Source organism: Chlamydotis macqueenii, chromosome 1, assembly GCF_036417535.1.
Source record: "Chlamydotis macqueenii isolate bChlMac1 chromosome 1, bChlMac1.mat, whole genome shotgun sequence".
Taxonomy (NCBI): Eukaryota; Metazoa; Chordata; class Aves; order Otidiformes; family Otididae; genus Chlamydotis; species Chlamydotis macqueenii.
In genome coordinates this window covers 4,058,465-4,080,686 of record NC_141556.1, presented here as the reverse complement: position 1 = coordinate 4,080,686, position 22,222 = coordinate 4,058,465, and the positions used below count along the sequence as shown (strand labels likewise).

The window sequence follows — 22,222 nt, the reverse complement described above, 5'->3', positions numbered from 1 at the left end:
ACCGTTACAATTCTTCTTATAAAACACATTTTTCTTGTACAGCTTAAATGAGATTTTTCTATATAGATTCCTATCAAATATGTTACCAAAGATGGAGAAAATACTGACTTTTGAAAAAGCAGATCTTACCAGAGCAGGTGTCAGGTTACTCTAGCATTATTTACTTTTGCTAAGTTAATTGTATTTTATTTTCTTTATTATATACTCAACGTCTCATTCTCTTCTAAGATTTCAGAAGTCTACTGAAGCCATGTAAGAGTATGTATCTGTCAAAGTCTTTTTTGGAGCTTATCACTTCAGTGCTTTAGTGTCATGCACTTGTACATCTGCCTCAGTTTCTAAGTCACCAGTCATCTTTTAAAATGGGCTTTGCAGCTCAGTCCTCTCTCCAACCCTTATGTTGTTTCTTCTTTAATGTACTTATCCACACATTTGGATCTGAAGCCTTCCCAGTTTCTATCCAAGTAACAGAAAAACCTAACCACTCTTACTTGAGTTCTTGTATCACTGACTGACAAGAAATTCCCGCCTTTCTCTGTGTTGAAATCTGCGTGTTCTCTGTCTGGTTTACTTTACTGAGTTCAGTACCTGAAATACCTTCTGGAAGAACTGGACCTCACCACCCGCTTTTTCTAAACCCACCAATATATTCTGGAACATATTCAACATCTTAGTAAAAGAGAACACACAAAACCCAACTTTTTTCAACACATGGACTCCACTACTCTTTTCTAAAGACCTACACATGTAACACTATTCATGATCTTTGCTGATGGATAGGTGTAAATGCTTAGAATCATAAATTTATCAGTTAGGTTTGGGGATTAGTTTTGGTGGGTTTTTTTCATTAGTAAACCCGGCTTGCATTGACATGATAAAACAGGCTTTGGAAAGTAGGATGCTATACAAAAAGAACTGAATAACCTCAGACATGATTAATGGAAGTGGGATGAATTTCCACAGCAGATTATACACAGTCACGAACCTGGGTATAACACATATTCCCGCCAGGAATACAGTTCCTTAATTTGGAAATTAGAAAGGAGGAAAAAGCCCAGCCATTACAAAGTGACCATGGGTCAGAGTGACCTATCTGTGAAATAATGCCACTATGATCCCAATTTATGGCTGCCTGGAAACTTCAGCTGATTATTGTGTGTCTTGTTTAAGAAAGAGGGATTCAGACTCTAGCATGAAAAGAGAGGTACTCTCAAGTAGCAGAAATGGCAACATATGGCACCTTTCAACTGGGAGTGCGGTGCTTGCCAGAATGCACAGACCTGGTCCACTACACTAGAAGTCTAAAATAGAAAAAAAGAAAAACAAAACCAAAGTACATTATCTGATCACTAGCAGTAGTCTTAAATGAAGAATTACGATTTCTCAACCAAGACCAGTGACGGCAGCCTCTAGACCACAAGTAGAACAGAGCAAAAGAGGAGCATCAGTATAAACGGAGAGAAAATGCTAGCTCCTTCCTGCTGCCTCCCAGCCACAATGGATGATGCCTGCCTGCACGAGCTCCTGCTTTGTTATTCTCTGCTCCATCAGAGGTCTATGTTAAGCTGTTCAACTGTAGGAATCAGCTGAATGAAGCTGAGAGAGGCAGCACCTGCAGCAGCCTCCACACTGGTCTCAGCTGGGAAATGACACAACAGCACCAGCTCCAAAATGAAAGGCAGGACCACGAAGTTTCTGAGGCAGGAAATGGAGGATGATTAAAGCAGTCATTTCACGCAGTCTCAGCTGCTGAGCAGCAGCTAACAACAGCAAGATGATTAACAATAGTTTCTTAAACTATGTTTCTGCTTTGATGAACGATTCCAACTGCACTACACAAAGCCCGGCACAGCAAGCAAACTCACCACAGACTTCAGAGGTTCTGGATGATATTAAGATATGCTAAGGGACGCTGCATCCCATGCTGTTTTAACGGTGCAGGCAACAGGCAAACTAAGGCGCAAATCCAGCCCGGATCTGAGCCAAGTATGCAGAGCAGACACAGTTGAGGATGATCAGAAGAATGGGAAAATCAATACTGTGAACATAGACTAGAAGTTTTGTTTGCTTACCTAACCGAAGAAGCAGTACGTGATAATATTCCTGGTCACAAAAGCATTTGAGGAATAAACATGAGCAAAGAGAGCTGCATAAAGCAAAACCTGCAATTATCATAAAAAAATGGCTACGAAATGGCCCTTCAAAATGTTGGGCTGGTAATTCAAAGACTTTCAAGACCCTGGATGCTCTGATGGTTATAACGGGTTTTTTTTCTAACTTCAACAACGGAAGTTAAAAAACTGTTCTTAAGATAGAGTTTGATCATTTTCAAGTACAAATTCTATAGCAATTACACAATATCAGGCTTCCTATACCAAGTGACAAGACTGAGAAACCTTGGAAGCTATTTCTAGTTCAATATTCTTACTAGAAGTTACAAGTAATCCTGCAGTAGTATCATAAACACCATTAACTTAAGTATCTGAGACCAGGAACTCAAGATAAGAAAAAGTCATTAGCAAATACTGAAGAAATAATGAACAAAACTGTCCCAATCGAAAGTTCTGCTATTTAAAATTACCTTTTCGACAATAAAACAACGGACAAAACTGCAACATGATCCTTCAAAAAGCATCAGTTACATCTTCTCCTAAAGAAGAAAGGATATTCTAATTTCCTGATTGTAACAAGAAATGCCTTACAGAAAACAGAAGGACATACTTAATAATGCAAGAAGAAGACGAAACGATCGCTGCCTATTAATGGAATACCGTAGTGGGAACAAGTATGCATGGCCAATGATTCTTCATCATTTTCTCAAACTACGTGGAGTCCGTGTTATCAGTAATAACATCTGCTACGGTAGTTCACTCGTCATTTCATCAGTTTAATTACACACCACTGCTACCAAGCAAGTCAGAGCACCTCTAGCAGCTAAACCCCAAACAAGTTACGCAACACTGACACCTAAAATAAGTTTTAAGATTCACACACGCAGTAGGGCAACATAACCTCGCTGAAGTCCTAATTTAGACTAATGCAAAAGTAGTAAGACAACCGGTAATTTTATTGGCACATAGCCCAAGAGAAGCTAGCAGTCCTAGAGGAATTCCTACATGGGTAGTCAGTCAAACCCAGATGCTTCAAATCATAACTAACAGGCAGAACAAATCCTTTAAGAGAAAAGAACGATAGTTACAAATGCACGGTAATAAGTCACATAAAAAGAAAAACAAAGTATTTCCAGTATGTGAGCCAGATGACTGCTGCACCGCATCAGTTTATGGTAAAACATAAGAACAGATTTCTAAACATTTGAAGATAAGCTCTTCAAAAGGCAGCATTATCCTGGGCCAACACATTAATCTAGTGGTAGCACAGCGACATATCTTACCACTAAATCAAAATTCAAGAATCCAGCTTTATTCCTGAACTAACTGCTGCACCAGAGCTTCAGGCATTTGACATCTCTGAAGTTAATTCCTCCACCAATTCAACAGATCTTTCTAGAAGAGGCATCAACCCTTCTGTATTTACAGTCAGGTCAAACACCAGCACTTGTAAGAAAGGGCAGTAAGCAAACGAACAGAAAGCACGGCCAATCATTAGAGTTACAGAAGATACAGGCAGAAACTCAACACGTAGAAGATAGGCTAGCAAAGGCAGGAGCTTCAGATACTGCTATCTTGTCGTGTAGCTGAGTACAGGATGGCACACCTTCCTATGTGGACAGACTGCTATCTTCCCCACCCAGGAAGCAGGTAACATATAATAAACAGCTTATAAAATTCAATTGATAGGCCTCTGAAGTTAGCAAGAGTGCATAATCAACGAGGAGAGCTGCTATGCTGGACCTTGTTCTCACCAACAAGGAGCGGCTGATGGGGAATGTGGAGCTCAAGAGCAGCCTTGGCTGCAGTGACCATGAGATCGTGGAGTTCAAGATCCTTAGGGCAGCAAGGAGGGTGTGCAGCAACCTCTCCACCCTGGACTTCAAGAGAGCAGACTTCGGCCTCTTCAGAGTTCTGCTGGGTAAAGTACCATGGGATAAAGCCCTGGAGGGAAGAGGGACCCAGGAAAGTCGGTTAATATTCAAGGATCACCTTCTCCAAGCTCTGGAGTGACGCATCCCAACAAAGAGGAAGTCAGGCAAAAACACCAGGAGACCTGCACGGATGGACAAGGAGCTCCTGGACCAACTGAAAAACAAAAACAAATCCTACAGAGGGTGGAAGCAAGGACAGGTAGCCTGGGAAGATTACACAGAGGTTGTCCAAGGGGCCAGGGATCAGGTAAGGAAGGCTAAAGCCCTGACAGAATTAAATCTGGCCAGGGACGTCAAGGGCAACAAGAAAAGCTTCTTTAGGTACGTCGGGGATAAAAGGAAGACCAGGGAGAATGTGGGCCCTCTCTGGAAGGGAACAGGAGACCTGGTTACCTGGGGCATGGAGAAGGCTGAGGTACTCAACTTTTTTGCGTCTTCACCAGCAAGGGCTCTAGCCCTCATGAGTCTCCACCTGCAGTAACTGCATCCAACTCTGGAGCCCCCAACATAAAAAGGACATGGACCAGTTGGAGAGGGTCCAGAGGAGGGCCACAAAGATGATCAGAGGGCTGGAGCACCTCTCCTGTGAGGCCAGGCTGAGAGAGCTGGGGCTGTTCAGCCTGGAGAAGAGGAGGCTCCAGGGAGACCTTATAGTGGCCTTCCAGTACCTAAAGGGGGCTGCAGGAAAGACGAGGAGACACTTCAGCAGGGCCTGGTGTGATAGGATGAGGGGTAATGGTTTTAAGCTAAAAGAAAGTAGGTTCAGAATAGATAGAAGGAAGAAACTTTTTACAATGAGAGTTATAGAACACAGGCCCAGGTTGCGCAGAGAGGCGGTGGATGCCCCATCCCTGGAAACATTCCAGGCCAGGTTGGACGGGGCTCTGAGCAACCTGATCTGGTTGGAGACGTCCCTGCTCCTTTCAGGCGGTTGGACGGGATGGGCTTTAAAGGTCCCTTCCAAACCTAACCATTCTACGGTAATAATATCTATTAGGAACATTAATTACCAATAACCAGAAGAAATATAGAAAAGTTCCATACACTGTTCAAATTTGATTTTTGTGCAGAGAGTAAACGTTTTTGTTTAATTTCTTATATTAGGCTTTGCTAAAAGAGAACCTCACCTGTTCTAGTCTATGTTGGTAATCTGTCTCCTTCACAGAGTGATTTTTTAATCTTATCTAGTCTGAGTTTCTCTGCTCTCAGTCCTCCTTCAGGAACTGCTGCCTACAGACAGCACTCCACTTGCTTGCTGCCTCCTCTGCTGTGCACTCTTTGCTGCTGAAGCTGATCTACATATATTGAGCACCCCAGCAAGGCAAGCTGACTATGGATGTACCTAAAACACTTCGAGCCAGCCCCTTCCCCTGCAGAGCCGGGGAATCCCAGCCCCTGCTGCTCAGGCCGTCAGAAGACGACTCCTCTGCAGCCTCAACCTCTTGTTATTTACAACACTCACAGGAGACGAAGAACTTAGCAGCAGAATAGCAAATACAAACAACTCAAATCCTGAGCTATCAGTGAAGCTGGTTAACATAATGTAATACTTAAATATGCTCTTACAAACCACAGGAGGGATTCAGCAGTAGATGGTACTATTAATATAAATATTATTTAACAGAACCCTTGAGAGGCACAGAATGTAGAAGTAGAGGGGTCAGCTGAGTACCAATTAGCAGAAAAAACACATCTTTACTATCTTCATCTGTTCTAAACTAAGATAACGCTAGCAGGGATAATTAGATTCCAAAATGAATTCTGCAAGAGATGCTGCTACAAAGTCAGTCTTAAAAGCAAATATCCTGAGAAGCTCCATCCATTTAGCGCACACAGTGGAGAAGCCAGGGAAGCGTATACCTTACAACCACAGGACGTGAAGTCATTTACTTGCAGGCCCTGGACTACATAAAAAACTGGTATGACTATCCCATTCCTCGCTCAAGAAATCCTTAAGTTATGAACCACACAGCTGCAATCCACAGGAGGACTTCCTTAAACACTACTAAGAGGGTAAGACAGATCTTGCATTCATCTTCATGCCTGGTGGCCTGTGAGGGGCAGGAAGAGTAGAAAACACACACTATGATTGAAAGCTGATCTTCAAGTCTGACCATGGCTAAGCTTTGTAATAGTAACAGAACGGGGTACCCCGTATCAGGCTTAGCACTCACGGCAAGGACTGAGGAAATGGGGAGGACCCTACTGCTGCCCTTCCTTGCTCAAATTTCTACTGTTTTGTAAATTTTTTCTTTAAATTTCCAGAACCACCAAACCACAAAGATAACCTGGCATTCAGCAAACAGGCAAAGTCTCCTTTTGCTGCAGGAAAGGCAGAAAAACAACTGAAGAAAACAGGGGAATCATGAATGCCACCTGCAGGAAGACGACAGACTTATTCACCCCTACTTTTGTTTCCTGCAAGGCAGCAGCAGACTGAAGACAAGACGTAGTATGGATACTGACAGCAGGCACAACCATAAAGGAACAGGTCAAAAATGGGATGAATGGAAAAATCCTGACGTGAGAATCACCGCAACCTCTTTCAAAAACTTCACACATTTCTGCCCACATTACTAAACAGAACAAGGGACAATGAACAACATATATTAAGGACTTTCTGAAGATTTACAATCAAATATAAAAATTAAATATGCCAAGCATAGTTTACCCAGGATAAACTCTGCAGACCAGAAGAGAAGCCTGTTTATACAGTAACATTAGAGGTATACAACAATTAATGTTGACATAGCTACTAAAGAGACTGCGTGTGAAAGTCTCAGAGCTGACTTACAGTTTTAATCTAGTCAGGAATATTTTTCTAAACTAGGAGAATAAGACAAAAATAAATTACAGTCCTTGTCTATTAGGAATTGTACGCACATCACAAACCTGTTCTTCAAAGTAGACCTCGTATACTTCAGGTAAATAAATTTTTTTTCCATGGTAACTGATCTTGTAAGAAACTGCCAGAAGACGCATTACTACTTTATCAGGCCATAGCATCTGGAACAGAACTAAACCTGTTCATGATAATAAGAGTACTTTGTAATTTCAAAGAAAAACATCTACAAAAGGGATAAATACAGCCAGACGTATCCTACAGAGACTACAACCAGGATAATATTAAACATGACAAACTGTATTTATAATATTTACCTGATCCAGCAACTAGGAGAATAATCTTATATAAACCTTCTCAAAAGTAACTTCACCCACAGGAACACAAAGTTTGCTTTACAGGAAAAGACTAGAAGGGCTTGTTTTTAAACCAGTGGTCTCTAAACTACAGGGGCATGCAATACATCCTGAAGAAGGGGAAGGGCATGAAAAAATTAAGAACTACTGGTTCAGAACAAAATAAGGGCTATAAATGCACATAACTGCTATCTGCACATGCAGCATGTGCAAAACACAAGGCAGAAGAGAAGCGTTTACACAAAAGGACACTATTTGTACAACAACAAGTAAATGTAACCTGGCTGTGAATTACATTTACACTAGAACTGAAACCCAGATTTTTCTAAAAAAACAGTGAAATCAGATAGTGGAACAACCTTTTGAGAGGACCAGTGAAGGCTTCAATCTGGAGCCCGCGTAGAAAACTGTTGTGGGAATCGTACTGCACGTTTGTTTGCAGCAGTGGAGGAGTAGATCCTGCCACTCAGACCGCCCCGTGAGAATGTTTTCCATGCTTCTGTAACTGAAAGAATGCTCTAAAAGATGCCTCCCTCCCCCACTGTAATGGTAACAGCCGGAGTTAACTTAGCAAACATCTCTACCAGCACTTTTCCCCCCCGCACTGTATTATGCAATTCTAGTCTCCAGTACAAATTGTCGCTGTTTAGAGGTGACACTCGTTCATTACCAAGGTAATACTGCTTTTGAGTAACTCAGCTTTACTCAGTACGTAACATTTCAAATCACAATTCATGATTACTTCTCCCCAGTCAGCATCTCTGACTTTTTACTCTTCAATATTCACCATGGACTTCCTTATGACTGTCAGCAATCCCATTAACAAGAAGGCCTAGGAGAACAGAGGTTCCCATTGAATTCCTGCTGCAGCAGTACAGCCAAACTCTGCCTTTGTTAACTCCCTTTAACCTCAACACCACTACAATACGAGAACTGCAGTTTCTTGAAAACCAAAAAGGCGGCATTTTCCGAAGCCACAGAAATAAAAAAGCCAGCCCCCCTCCAAAAAAAAAAAAAAACCCCAAACAAACAAAACAAAAAAACCCAAACACTCAAAACACCTAAATAGCTATGCTATGCTACAGGCTTACCAGAACAATGTTAGTGAAACCACACGTATTAAGTTGGTCCAACCTCATTCCTGTTACATATTGTGTGAGTCCTATGCAAATTTAAGTGCCTTTCACATTTAAGATACTGCTTTCTAGGTCAATACTGCTTTACCGGTATCTCTGGGTTACCAAGAACTGACAGAGCTAACAATCCGAGTATTAACGCTGCTTCTATTTTCTTTTTTATGAAGTGAGTGTGCAATTCTCCGTTAAGTGACCAGAATTAGTTGCGGCTTCAGGACAATCATCTTTGGAGAAGTAGCAGGTCCCGTAATGCTGGATCCACAGTTTGGCTTTCTGTTGGTATAAAGAACTGCAGGCTTCACTGAACAGATGCCCGTGGACACAGCTAAGAAGGAAAGAGGAGGAATCAGACGATCTGGCTTGAACAGGGGCCACTGCTACAGCTCTAGAAGAAAGACGGTATCTTTGAACTTGTGCTGAGAAGGAAGCTGGAGTGACAAGCGAGGAAGCGCACTCGGTCCGAGCCCACACAGCAATGTCTGGTAGCTCTGGCAGCGGGGGCCGGCCAGGCAGCACTGCACCGCTGATGGCCGCCGGCAGAGGGCAACGGCAGCCGCGCATCCCTCGCTGCGCTCAGAAGCGGCTTCAGATGAGCGCAGCATCTCATCCGGACGGAATACCTCCGACACCAGCGGCATTCAGTATCGCGGGGTTTCAACACCGATGCTCCATTCAGGCTTTTCTTATATATGTCTCTTCTATACAGATCTCTTACCAAGAAAAAAAAAACAAACAAACAAAAAAAAAAAAACCACAACACCCCACCTATTCCTTTTCACAGATTTGGAACCCTGTTCTCTATCAAAAGGATAAACATAATCCTGATTGCTCCAGGACCCTGTGGCACTGCCATAAAGTCAGAAATTAGGATATAAAGATCTCCCAAGAACTACAGATGATACAGCAATATACAGCCGATGTCAACAGATTAACGTTTGAAGTTATATAAAAAAAAGGTTGGGGGGGGGGGAGTGACACGACACTAAACATGCCAAAGCGCAGAACTCGCAATGAGACAGCAACTACACCTTGACAAAGCGTTAAGATGGCTTTCAGTTTACAAAACACATCCAGACAATAGCCAGAAATGTCCTATTTCTCCTCCTGCTAAAAGTAAACACCGTGCCTAGATGCATCTTCTCACCCCCAGGAAATTTCACAGCAGCTGCCGCTAGCTGCGTAGCAAGAAATCTCCCAAGTCTCAATAATCGAACACAAAGGTACGTTCAGCTTCAAATCCATCTCTCCCAGACGAACTACCACCAACACACAGTACCTGGCCACTGGGAAACAGCCTGCTTTGACAATATAAACAGTAACTAACATAAAACCAAGAGAATGCTTGGTTGGGTTTTTTTTTCTGAATAGGAAAACATCATTTTTGAACATCAGTTCGATTCTATCGTATTTCCTTGCACAGCAGTTTATGAAGCCAGTATCTGCCTTCATTTTACAACTCTTTTTGCTGAAGCTCCTACAGTAGCTACTGCAGTTATGCTAAAATTCAGTTAACCCAAATGTAATATAGGTATTATTCAAATTAGCACTTTTTCTAAATCATCCACACACAACGTCACTAAATAAATACAAAAATCATCTTTCTTTTCTGAAAATGTAGATGCTACCAAAATTAGACCCAGTGACGACGCAGATGAAAAAGAATTAGCCCAGACTCAGGGTATGTTTTCCAGAGAGACCTAAACTCACTCCGCTTATACTGGGAGTTCTGCGGACAATGCTCCACTCGGGCTAATAAGCACTACGAACAAATAAGGATTACTTCAGGCTCAGCACTGCAGGAGCTGCACTCAAATTGCTACATTTTGGTGCAGCATACAGTCAAATTCGCACGCTCCTGTATACAAAGAGAAGGGGGGCAGAAGGAGAGGGGGTCAGAAATCCTTTAATTTTTCAAGAGTAGAGTACGATGCTTACCAGGTTTCCCCCTCCCTGTTCTGCTCATCCCATCTTCCCACCCAGGCAACTAATCGCTGCTTCCGACAATCTGTGAGGTAACATGAAGAGAGGAGCGAAAAAAAAAAAACAAACACCAAAACCAACAACAAAACCCCTCATTATTAGTAGCACACTCACAAGTTTTCTGTTGAGACTACTCCGCAGTGTTCTTGACACGTAAGCACATCGTGAGTTGTGTTGCAAGAGAGTAAAAACTTGAAATATAGGACAGAAAAAAATATTATGACTGCTTTAGTATCTGTATCTTTACTAACTCTGCTTACTTTCTATTTAATTGCACAATTTACATTCTTCAACAGAACCTACTCCTTTAAAAAGACATGTTCAGAGGAGCGTTCATAAAAACACGGCTCACAAATGGTATTATAAATACCTTTTAAACCATTTGTTTCTCTATTTCTTTTGTTTAGATTTTAATAATTTCTAGCCTAGCAAGAATTAAAAAAAGTCCTCACCATCAGCAGTGCCTCATTAACGCTTCATAACATTGTAATTATGAAAAAAACAGTTCTCAAGTAACAGTACACTGAAATTCAGCTTACTGTGAAACCCAACTCGAGTAGTACCATCTCCCCTCACCCACAAAACTTTCCATGTTTAGACTACAGCGTTTACAAACCACCGCCAATAGCAAAGCTTCAATGTCCATATTGATTAAAACTATTTAATAGAAACATATTATTACAATTACAGTTTTTTATTGTCCTGCCAAATACATCACTTTGTACAAGAAACTCAAAAAACCATTTTCAGCTTGATTGCTTTACTACTCTAATTAATGATTTTGCTATACAGATGTCCGTCTTCCAGAAATCTTCAAACTCAGGTCTGTGAAGAAGCACGATACTGGGCGCATTTACCCCATTCCTTCTCGAGCTCAAGGCAGTTCATGAAAGTTCCTGAATCAGGATCCTCTGCAAGCAGTAAGTGCCCAGATCAGGAATCTCTGGAAGGATGAAATCTCTGACCTTGGTAAGGGTAAAACTCAAAACAAACCAGTCTGATTGCCAGCCTTGCTGTTAGACAACCACGCCACATCCAGTGGCTGAGGTGCAGCATCCTGAAGACTGAAAAAGCACGATGAATTTTATACTGTATTTTCACCAAATCCAAAAGAAAAATACCGTTTATGCTTAAATTGGGGGCTAACAGTTACAGCTCCATTAATTCCATCTCCAGTCATTCAGAAAGTGACGAGTCAGGATCCAAATTACCATCAAATTGACTTCAAAAAACTGCTGGGCTCATTTTAGATTTTTTTTTTTTTTACTTTGTATTTCAGCATTCATGTTTGCAAGTACTCTTACCCTTTAAGTCATGGTATTTTCAAGCTCATATTGTGGTACTACAATAACTCCAGGAGCAAGATGATTATGGAAAAACACCGTGCAAATACAGCAACATCGAATACAGCTAGTCATACTATACACGGGAGCACAAAAACCACGACTGTTTTCATTTTTAAATAAATATAGTAAACACGTCATTACAGCAATTGAAAAAAAAACCCTGCCTGGATTAAAGAGATCCTCTTAATTTAAACCATATAATAAGCTACTAGTAGCATGAACAAACAAGTTTTTAAAATAAGTTCACGATTTCCCTTTTTATTAAAACAGAAAACCTAAGGTTTTACTACTTCCTATCGCAAAACCAATACGAACACTAGTTTAGATACTTCCTTTTCAAATGCTTTTTAACTACTTACGAACAGTAAAATAGTGACCTTCCAGCCACTGAAATTTGGCAAGGCATGAGATCCTAAACCGAAACTTTGAGTACCTCTTTAAGGTAGGGAAATGGCTATTGTTTATATAAAAAGTGGAGAGAACCGACAGGATCCGTATTTTTCATAGCGCTTCTTTCATATACATCGTATTCGTCACCAAAACAGCTCTGTAGAACACCGTGTACAGCACACATTGTGCCTTGTCATGAACTGACAGCAATTGAAGAGAAGGTGAAATAAGTTACAAAATGAAGTATTTTTTCCTCTAGCCGTCTGAGGAGATAAATGATCTTACTTATATTAAAGACAAATGAGATATGAGATCCAAAGGGCTCATTTTACGTTAACTGTATCTCACCAAGAAAAATAGAGAAAGCAATTTCCTGGTGCATCAATTCCACCAGCAATTCCACGTACACTCAGAAATCAGACGCTGGCACGCTGTGTTAACTGCGCACCTTCCAGTATTCTCAAATCTCTCACAAACCAACTGCTCCCTATTTATTTCCTATTTTAAGGTAGGGGTTGCTTTTTTTCACCCCCCAAGAAAACCACAAAGATATGTAGATATACTGGTAGAAACCAAGTACGCTGCTCGGGTTGAATAAACATATTTCTGCAGGTAAGGTCGTTTCAAATGACTCCTGTAACCAACACAAAACATCAGCTCTCTACAGCATATGCCAAGTACAGCCGATTACTACCCCCAGCCCTTTCACCATTACAGTGGCGTCACTCCTTCCAGAGCCATTACCCTTTCTGTTACTTTAAGGCCATATTCCTTCCTCATCATCACCAGTCAGTGTCTGGGAACCACCACCATTTCAGATGAAAAAAAACCTGTACTGATAAAGTTACCATGAAACAGAAAGCAAAGCACACGAAGCACCGTAAGCCATCCCCTGATCCATTTACTGGACTGGACCAGCACAAAATGGCGAACCTGATCGTTCCATCCTCCTTCTCATGTTCTGTATTTTTCGGGCATTAAAATCCTACTACTACTAACAGAAGACTCCTTTCCAGCACAGCTCTGAAGCAGTTTTAAATCTGTGCACAGTCCTCACCATCAGTTACAAAACCACTTCTCCTCGACCTGTTCTCGTTCATCTGCTGTTATTTAACTCTTTAGGCTTTCTGAGTCACAATGTTATTAATGGTTATGCAATTCTTGAAATACGTTGAATTACAAATTTTTAAACAATACGATACGAGCATAGACAACAAAACACACAGATTCAGCCTGTTTTCCACCCCTCCTCCACTTACTCTAAACCAAAACATCTTAGTGCTCTAGAATAGCAGTACTCCACTTTTTTTTTCAGCTTGTCAGCCCCAGAATCTTTAGCAACGCAGAAATCTGTATAACGAACATAAGCCTACAGAAAACAGATGCCTTTTCCTCTGTTGCTTCCTACCAACCCCGGATAAGTTGTTTGCAGACGGCTGGGATCCACTGCCTGCAAGCTGAAAGCCACTGATCTAGAACTGCGTATCCTCTTACTGTTTGCTCTGCTATCTGAGAAGTTACATTAAAACGGCATTACGCTCCTCAACTCCAAACAGACTAGTCTTTCTCCTAATAACCACCATTACTCCGGAACTTTCCATGCGATCCTAGTTCCAGAAATAAAGAATTATCGAAAACAAAGCACCATCATTTAACACGCTTCACTTCAGCACAGATTCGGACACGGCACAAGTCCTTCCCGCTAAAGGCTGCCCAACCTACCTATAAATAGGCTCAAGGCTTCAGGCTCAGGAGACTGATAGCTAAACACGATCCTCGCAGCGTTCCCCTGTGTTACCTACATAAAGCAAAGCGGCATGCCTTAACAACGCCAGGCTAGGCAGATACGTAGCTACTGCTGTGGCTTACGCAGGAGAGCACGGAGGGAGGGGAGGGAGAGAAGAAAAAAAAAAAAAAAAAAAAAATATCACTGGGCATAAACAGCTCTCTTCCGGAGAGAAAAACCTCATTCTCCAGAGGCCACAGCCAGCCGCAGACAGGCTGTCACGGCTGGGCCATGGATGGACCCGCTGGCCAAGGACAGGCCCTTCAGGGGGTTTAACGGGGCAGGGGCCGAACAGCCGGCCCCTGAAGGCAGCAAGGCCCCGTGGGCAGCACTAGAGGGTCTCGACCACCTCTCCTCGGGCGGGAACGCTGAAGGGGACCCCCCAGAAACGGCAGCCAGGCCCGGGCCCAGTCAGACCCCGCCGACGGGACCGGATGGGCCGAGCCTCGCGGGTCCCCCCTCCCCCCCCCCCCCCCCCCCCCGCGGGGGCAGCAGCGGCGGGCGAGGGCTCGGGGGCGGCGCGAGGCCAGGCCGCGTGACCGGCTGAGCCGGCGGCACGTGGCCCCGACCATAACAAACAGGCGGGTGGGCGGGAGCGGGCCGCGCTCGCGCCCTGCCAAGGGCGGGCGGAGGGAACGAGGTGGAGGGGAGAGGGGGGGGGGGGTGAGAAGGAGGAAGGGGGGGGGGGGGGAGGCCGCCAGCGGCGCGGCGATTGGCCACCGGGCGCGGTGGGCGTGGCCGCCGGTCCCGCCGCCTTGGTGCAGTGGTGAGGAGGCGCCAGGCGGGGGCCGCTGCCGCGCGTCGAGGGGTCGCGCGCTTCCCGCCCTCAGCGAGGCCGCTTGCCCGAAGACCACCACCACCCCCCCCCCCCGTCCCCCCACAGACACACACTCCTCCCGCCCTCACACCCACCTCCTGCCGCCGCACCGGGACCCCCGCCCCGCGGCCACATCGCCGTCCACCTCACCCGCATCTCCGCCGGTCACCCGCCTTCCCGCAACAGCCCCGAGTTGCGCCACGCAGGACGGGCCTCTCCCCGCAGCTGCCGTGTGCCCCCCGCCACACCCCGCTTCCCCCCGGCAGCGCCTCGCCTCCCCGCTCCCCCTCAAAAGCCCCCGCCGGGGGCAGCGGGGTGGACCCCGGTCCCCTCAAAGCGATCGCTTCGCTCCGGGCCCCCCTTGCCCCCCAGGCACCCACCTGTGGGGCGGCAGGGCCGTGCGCCCGGCCTCGATCAACCAGCGCTCGCTCGCACCGGGCGCGGAGCATGCGGAGGGAAGCGGGGGGGGGTGGGGGGGTGGAAGCGCTAAATATACCCGCTGCCGGCGGCACCGCCTGTGTCACGGACCCGGGCTGGCGAGCGGCGGCGCGGCCCGGCCCTCCCCGTTCCCCCCCCCCCCCCCCCCAACCCCCTCCGCGGCCGCATCTTGTTTTCTCCATACGCACTTGGAAATGCGGGCCGGTTACCCCCTACACACACACACGCTCCCCCCGAGGCCGGCGTCGGGGCGCTAAGTGGGTTATTCTGGGGGGGAACTGTTATTTTTTGCTCGATTCGGGATACCCACGCAGTAAGGAAAACAACGCGGCGCGGTCCCGTCCTCCCCCCCACCCCCACGCCCCGCCACAGCTCGGCTGTCACTTGGCTCCTTCCCCCACGTCGCGAGAAGCACCCACGCTCCCCCCCCCCAACATGTCGCGACAGCGGCCCGCGCACCTGCCGCGCACCGCGTCCCCCTCACCGCACACACACACTTGCCGTCTCCTCCGAGGGGCTGCGGGGATGGGGAGGGGGTGGCCGGCACGCCCGCTTCTCCCTCCCCGGGTGCGAAAAGAGCGGCGCCGGCAGCCTCGGCGAACCGGCCGGGGGCTCGAAGCTTGCAGCCAGGTGCGTGGGGGCTCCGCGGGTGGGGTGCGAGGGGGAGGGGAGCAGCGCGGAAAGGAAGGGGCGGTGGGAGCCGGGATGGAGCGAACCTCCCGCCTCTCCCCCCCTACACTTCAGCCACCCCCCCGCCCCCCCCCCACCCCCCCCCGCCGCTTGTGTTTACCTCAAGTTTGAATTTTATCTGCGCAACATGAGCTGGAATGCGGACATGGAGGGCGGGAGGGCGCGCACACGCCCGCCGCTCCGCGGGGACACGCGGGGGGCCCCCCTCTTCGCACACCCCGCAACCCCCCACCCCCACCTCCCCCCCCCCCCGCCGCCGCACAAACATGGCGCGACCTCCCACCCCGCCAGCACCCCGCGCCCCCCGGGGCCGGGCGAGCAGCCCCCCTCCCTCCCTCCCCGCCCCGCCGCCCCAGTCCCGCCGGTAACTTACCTCCGCAGCTCCGCCGGTTCTCCCCCTTCCTCGGGTGCAGCCCCAACAGCGGGGTTACCACAGCCGCCGCCGCCGCTGAGACAGGTGCAGGCGCGGCGGGCGGGCCGGGCCCGGGGCAGGGCGGGCCGGGGCCGAGGAGGGGCGGGGGGCACCGCTTCCCCGCCGCCTCTCAGCCGCCCCGGGCTCCCCTAATACTTCCCTCCCCACAATGTTGTTTCATTATATCATGTCCATCATGTGACACCCGGAGGCCTCTCTATGGAAACTTAAAGGGGACTTTTCACGTGATGATGTGCCGATGTTCGGTTGCCGCTACCGGACCCACCGGTACCTCCCGGGCCGCCCCGTGGGGCAGCCAGCCCCGCTGCCTCCCTCCGCCGCCCCCCCTCCCCGCCTTCTGCTTCTCCTTCTCCTTCACACCTCGGTTTTGCGAGTCAAAGCGACTTGCTGTGCTTGCTTCTTCTGTTATTATTACTAATTAGGGTTTGGGGTTTTTGGCTTGGTTTTTTTTTGTTTTGTTTTGGTTGGGTTTTTTTTTTAGTTCTTCCCCTCTTTGCACCGCCTGTGCCGCTGATGGCGAAGGGAAACAACCGGTCCCCGACCGGGCAGGCACCTTGCAGAGCGGGGAATGGATTGGATCCCCGGTCCTGGAGGGTGCGGGATCCGGTGCTCGTCTGCGGTCACGGTGGGTGGCAGCAACAAAAAAAAAAAAAAAAAAAAGAAAGAAATTAAAAAAAAAAGAAAGGAGAAAAAAAAACTTGTTTGTGTCAGACTGAGGAGGCTGGAGATGGGAGCGATGCCGTCGGTGTGGCTGTGCGGGGCTGATGCGGTGGTCGCGAACGTGGTTTTTAGTTGGCAGGGCAGTGATCTCCCGGTCTAACCTGTCGTACCGTCGGTTTTCGACAGCAGGTCGGAGCAGAGAGATGCTGGAAGGAGCCGTTTCTAGGGACGTACGCTTGCCACTGCAATAATGCCAGCCGCCTGTACAAACAGCCGCCCCTCAGAGAAGAGCAAAGATGAAGACATTTTCCGTGTTTTGAGAAGACCTCGGTCCCCCCCATGCACCCCGCCGCGGCTCTCCAGCCGGGGTGCGGGCAGCGCCGCGTTCCTCAGGCTGCTGTTCTGCCTGCGGTGCTGAACTGTTGGGGTTTTTTTTTATTATTATTATTATTTTCCCAGCTCTCCTCCTGACCCCAGGATTTGGGATGAGGGAGCTAAAGCCCACCTGCTCCGTGATCCCACTGCCGAACCTCTGCCAGGCTGGTGATGCGCAGGGGGCTCTTGGGGTTTTGTCCATGGAAGGAGCACCCCAAATTCTGCACCCGAACCAGTGGCATCACATCAGTATTGGTGGTCAAGCGCAAGTTTCAAGGGGCTCGCTTGTAGGAGGGGGATGGATTTACTCTTAAAAACTGAAGGGGGAAAAGCGTGCCACATTTGTTTCTTCCTTATACCTTCCACTGGAAGTTACAGCCCCTCGGCAGAGTGAAGTGTTACCCTCAGATGAAATATATTTTAACTTTGGAATTTAATTTCTTCGGTGTCCCACCAAGTTTTCTTGAAGAGAGCCTTATAAACGATCTTTCTGCCATCTGCGGGGTTGACGCTGCTGCCTGCCACACGTCCCCTCAGCCGCGGGAGGGGACCGGAGCCTCCCAGTCAGACGGCGCAGGCCCAATCCTGGCAATGACAGCAGATCGTCTCCCCTCGCTCTCCCGTTAATGCTTTTGGAGTGGAAGTACCTGTGCTCTGCCTGCCTTGTTTCCAAGTGCCCGTGCAATAATCTGTATATGTAACAGATCAGTGCTTCAGATACCTCTAATACTATTTTTCAGTACATAAGCAGGAGTTTCGAAGAAAGTAATAATTATTTTAGCTGAAAAGAGTTAACTGAGTGAGGAACAGTTAATCCTCCTTTCCTTCCTTCCTCTCAGAGTTTCCCCTCTATCCACCCTGTAGTTTGTCTTTGTTTATCTGTCCTTTCCCATCCAATTTTAGGGAGATTTCTACCTCTGAGTTAATTTCTGCCATTTTATCCAGTTTGTCCCACGGCCGTGGATTCTAGCTCCAGCGTCCTTCGTGTTCCATCTCCCTAGGGCTTATTTCTCTGCCTCACTAAGCCCCTTTTTATTCCGTATTCCCTTCTTCAGATCATCCTTAAAGGAGAAAGAAGCTGGAGCTGAGATATAAAATAGTCTTTTAGGAGTACTGCCAGAACCAATCTGTTTTACGTTGCTGCTCCTGCTGCTGCTGCTGTTCTGCTGTGTCATGGGAAGAGAGTTACCAAGCCACACCAACCCTCGGAAACAGCACCTCAGGCAGAGCTGCTTGCTGCAAACCCCCGCCGTGTTTTACAAAGCTGGAGGGTAAGTTTGTCTGGCGCAGGATTTAGGCTGGAAGGAGACAGCATCGCTCCCTTACCAGGCTCTGACAGGGAGATCGGTGAACGATGTTGGGAGATTTGCAGGAGGCAGAGTGGCAGCAGCAGCAGTGACAGCGCATCATCACACAGCTTTATTTCATTTTATCAAGCCAAGATGCTTTAGATTACAGCCGAGCAGAGAAGCTAAGTGATGCATTTCTGTAAAAAGGGCGCTTTTTCCCAAATTTGCTTAAAATTCTTGCAACGAGATCTTGTACTAAGAAAGAGGAGGGATTCTGCTTTCTCTTAAAAATGTTGCTAGTTATAAAATCTTTACAGTCTTGGCTCCTTCCAGCTGAACCTGTTTCCCTCAAAAACTTACCTTCAAAAATGTGAGGTTTAAAGATGACTCTTCCCTCTCTCCCCCCACTCCCAAGTTTATGTTCCTTGGAAAGGCCTGAAGAAGGCTAAGGCTGTCTGCCTGTGAATGAAAAAGGTTTGAACAAACACCGACATGCACATAAACGTGCATATACACGCGCACGCGCAGGATTTAAAGCATCCCATTGAAGTGCACATATAGAAAAATCGTTCATCATGTGATAGGCTTTAATATCTGCCTTAAAATTAATCCCTAACTGATAGACTCTGTGTTGTGGCAGATCACAGGAGGCTCAATAGCTGGGATTCCTGTGCAGGTTTTTAAAACTGCCAAATAAAATCCTCTGATTGCTGTTTGATTAATTTGTTTTTTCACAGCAACAACCTGGGAAAGCAAGTAAGAAAACTTTATAGGGCTCCAGTCCTGTTTTTCCACAATAAAAAATAAAAGACCCTTGTCACGGGTCAGGGCAAGATCCAATGCTTTTCCACAAGGAAATGGTTAAAGGGCTTGTCAGAGTTCTTCAATTCCTCTTTCAATTCAAACACTCTGAGGTTTTATTAAAGCTTGAGTTCTGGAGATGGTCCTGCTTACTTGTCAATGTTGTCTTTGCTTCTTTTTTTTGTTCATTTTTGTCACTGAAACTGAATCTTCTCGTTTCACTTCTCTTTCTAATTTGTTTTACTCTTTAGTTCCCATATGTTAGAAAGTGCGGTTTCATTTAGACTCTCAACAGAAGAGAAGAAAGCCTGATTCCAGAAAGCAATTTGCAGTAATATTTTTTCTTTGCCACTCACATGAAAACATTACTACTCAAACAGATCTAGGTATAAACAATGCTGACAGCCCCTCAAAACCAAAACCAAATTGTGAAATTGAGGCAAATAGCCTAGAGAACCTGAAATGTTCTGGTTTCTAAAACACTGGCTGGTGTCAAAAACAGGGTAAAATAAAGCTTTGTTTACATGCAGAGCAGAGTGTTTGTTGATCGAGTTTCTAAGGTGATGTAGCAGGAAACACTGATCTTAGGAAAAATGACACGAACAAAGCATGCAACTATAATTCAGCAGCTATTTGTCAACTGATAATAGGAAAAAAAAAGATATTTAAAAAGCAACGAGAGGTTTTCATTGAACTTTTTTGCTCCCTTGCCAGTAAATATAAAAGGAGCCTCTCACCTGCTCTGCTCCTGTATACAATTATTTGCAGTGGCAGAGCTAAATCATTTATCAGAAGGAATGTTTCCGTCGGATGCAAGTACCTACACTAGCTGCTGTTTCTACGTCACACCACAGACGAGACTGATGCTCGAGCAAGGTTATAATGTACCTGCGTTTTCTCCAGATTGGTGCCAAGCTTGCTGAGTCATTTTCCCTGTTCCCATTCTGCAGTCGGCTGCTTGCTCGCTTTTCCCTGTTATTTGTGTGGGTCGTAAGCCCAGCAACAGATGAGAATAAATGCGTATATTTCTTTAGACTGTCTCCCTAAGGAAATAAACTTTCTGTTGTGCTGCTTTTCTGTTCACGTCTGTGTCCACTCCCCTCTCCCAAAAGCTTCTGAACCCATTAATGAATTTCAGCTGAACTTGGGAGAAAGCAGATTATTTCAAAAACAGTTATATTCCCGCAAGTTGCATGAAAATCGGCACTTCGATAGGAGGAGGAGACCAGCTCAGAAATTGAAGCAGAACTTAGTAATAACGTACCAGGGCTGGCAGCCACCTTCCAGCCACCCAACCCATACGTACCAGCCAATTAATCTACATGTAGCTATGCCGAGCCACAGCTCTGTTGTATCCTGCCTAGTATAGTTTTTGGTGGCAGGCAAGGGATATCATGGAAAAGCAGAGGAACTGGGATAGTTCAGGGAACAAGTTGTTTTCAAAGCAAAACAGTAGAGGAGTTTAAGGGATATCATCCTATGAAGGGGAAAAGTTAATACCTGGGAATGCCTCTACGTTAGTTTTGGGGAATGATCTAACTTTTGTGGCACTCTCAAAGCAAACCATGGCAGAAGTGGCGGGTCGGGCTGTTCTTAGAGGTAGCATGGGTTGTCAGTATCGTGCTCTGTTGGTCTTGGCACTAAAGCTACAGGCAAAGATCCCCCATCCGCACCTCTTCTCAACATGGTCCATAGTCATTGCCCCAGAGATGCCTACATCCCCAAGTGAAGAGTATTCTCAACAACAGGCTTTAGCCCTTTGAGTTCTGCAGTCCCACTCTCTCAATCTACCTTTCTGATGTAGCCTCGCTGTAGCTGAGGTTCAGAGTTGGCTTATCCTTGAGAAGAGCCAAGCCTGGGGTGTCTCCTCATGGATGGAACAGAAAGGTGCTGAGTTCCTACCTAGACTGGAGCCATCCTGACTGCCTAACAGAGATTACGGCATGGGAGAGCTCCAGCCCTGCATCTCTGCCTCAACGTGTGCTGGGAGGCAAGCACCGGGATGATGGTCAAGTCAGGACCAGAGGACAGGATCAGACGCCAGAGAGCACAGGCTTAATTTGTATGTCCTTTCTCTACCAGCTGCACCTTGCTTGGACCAGTCTACAGGACGGATATCCTAATGGAGCGCGTAACATACGCTTGCATCTCAATTGCAATTAGTTTGAAGCAACAAACAGTTTGTGTGACAAACTGTAAGCTAAAAAAAGCTGTGCCTTGATATGCATAAACTGGATGCACAGAGTATGTATTGTGTGCCACCTCCCTTATGTCCTGTATTTGTTCCTGCTGCAGTCACAAATAGCATATGCTCCAGCAATACCACACGGTCCGAATGGACTCCTGGAAACGTCGGAGTGATCTGGTACTGGCACTCTGAAACGAAGACGTTAGTTGTTTGTTCTCCCGTGAGATGCTGTGTATGGACTTCTTCTGGAAGGAAGACTTATTCATATAAGTTAAGATTCATTAACCTCTGGTGATTAGTCTATAAAATCAGAGCCAGCCTCTCTGCCAAGGAGCACGTTATTATCTCTGTTACAGCTGCTAGACACCGAGACTGGGGGCCTCGTTGTCCTGGACATCATACCCTAGGAGATAACCTCTGCCTTGAAGGGCTTACAAAACAAAAAGACAAAAGAGTGAGCAATATAACTCGCAGGCAGAGCAAACACGGTGACCTTTGGCAAATGTCAAGTTAATACCATGATCTGGAAGTGGAAGGGGTTTATCAGAGGGTGGATGGGTCAACAGGGATGGGAGACACTCAGGGCTGGGGGGGTGAGATGAAGGAAATGCCATAGCAGAAGCTGTGTGGTATGAGATGGCGAGGATGCG

General features: G+C 46.5%; 2 long non-coding RNA genes across 4 annotated transcripts in view; both read right to left on the bottom strand.

Annotated features, from left to right (window-relative positions):
- Nucleotides 1–16,510, bottom strand: part of LOC147601961 (uncharacterized) — a 126,234-nt gene extending 109,724 nt beyond the window's left edge. Inside the window, exon 1 of one of the 3 annotated variants that reach the window (XR_015258130.1) lies at nucleotides 16,200–16,510. This is a non-coding gene — a long non-coding RNA (uncharacterized LOC147601961). Of the gene's footprint in view, nucleotides 1–15,633; nucleotides 15,847–16,199 lie in introns of those variants that run through there. The other 2 variants (XR_015258129.1, XR_015258131.1) reach the window with 2 other exon arrangements.
- On the bottom strand, nucleotides 8,515–15,131 carry LOC147601962 (uncharacterized). The gene is made up of 2 exons (XR_015258132.1): nucleotides 15,079–15,131; nucleotides 8,515–8,704 (listed from the first exon to the last, which is right to left on the bottom strand). It is a non-coding gene; the product is annotated as an uncharacterized LOC147601962 (long non-coding RNA).
- Nucleotides 16,511–22,222: the final 5,712 nt, after the last annotated feature.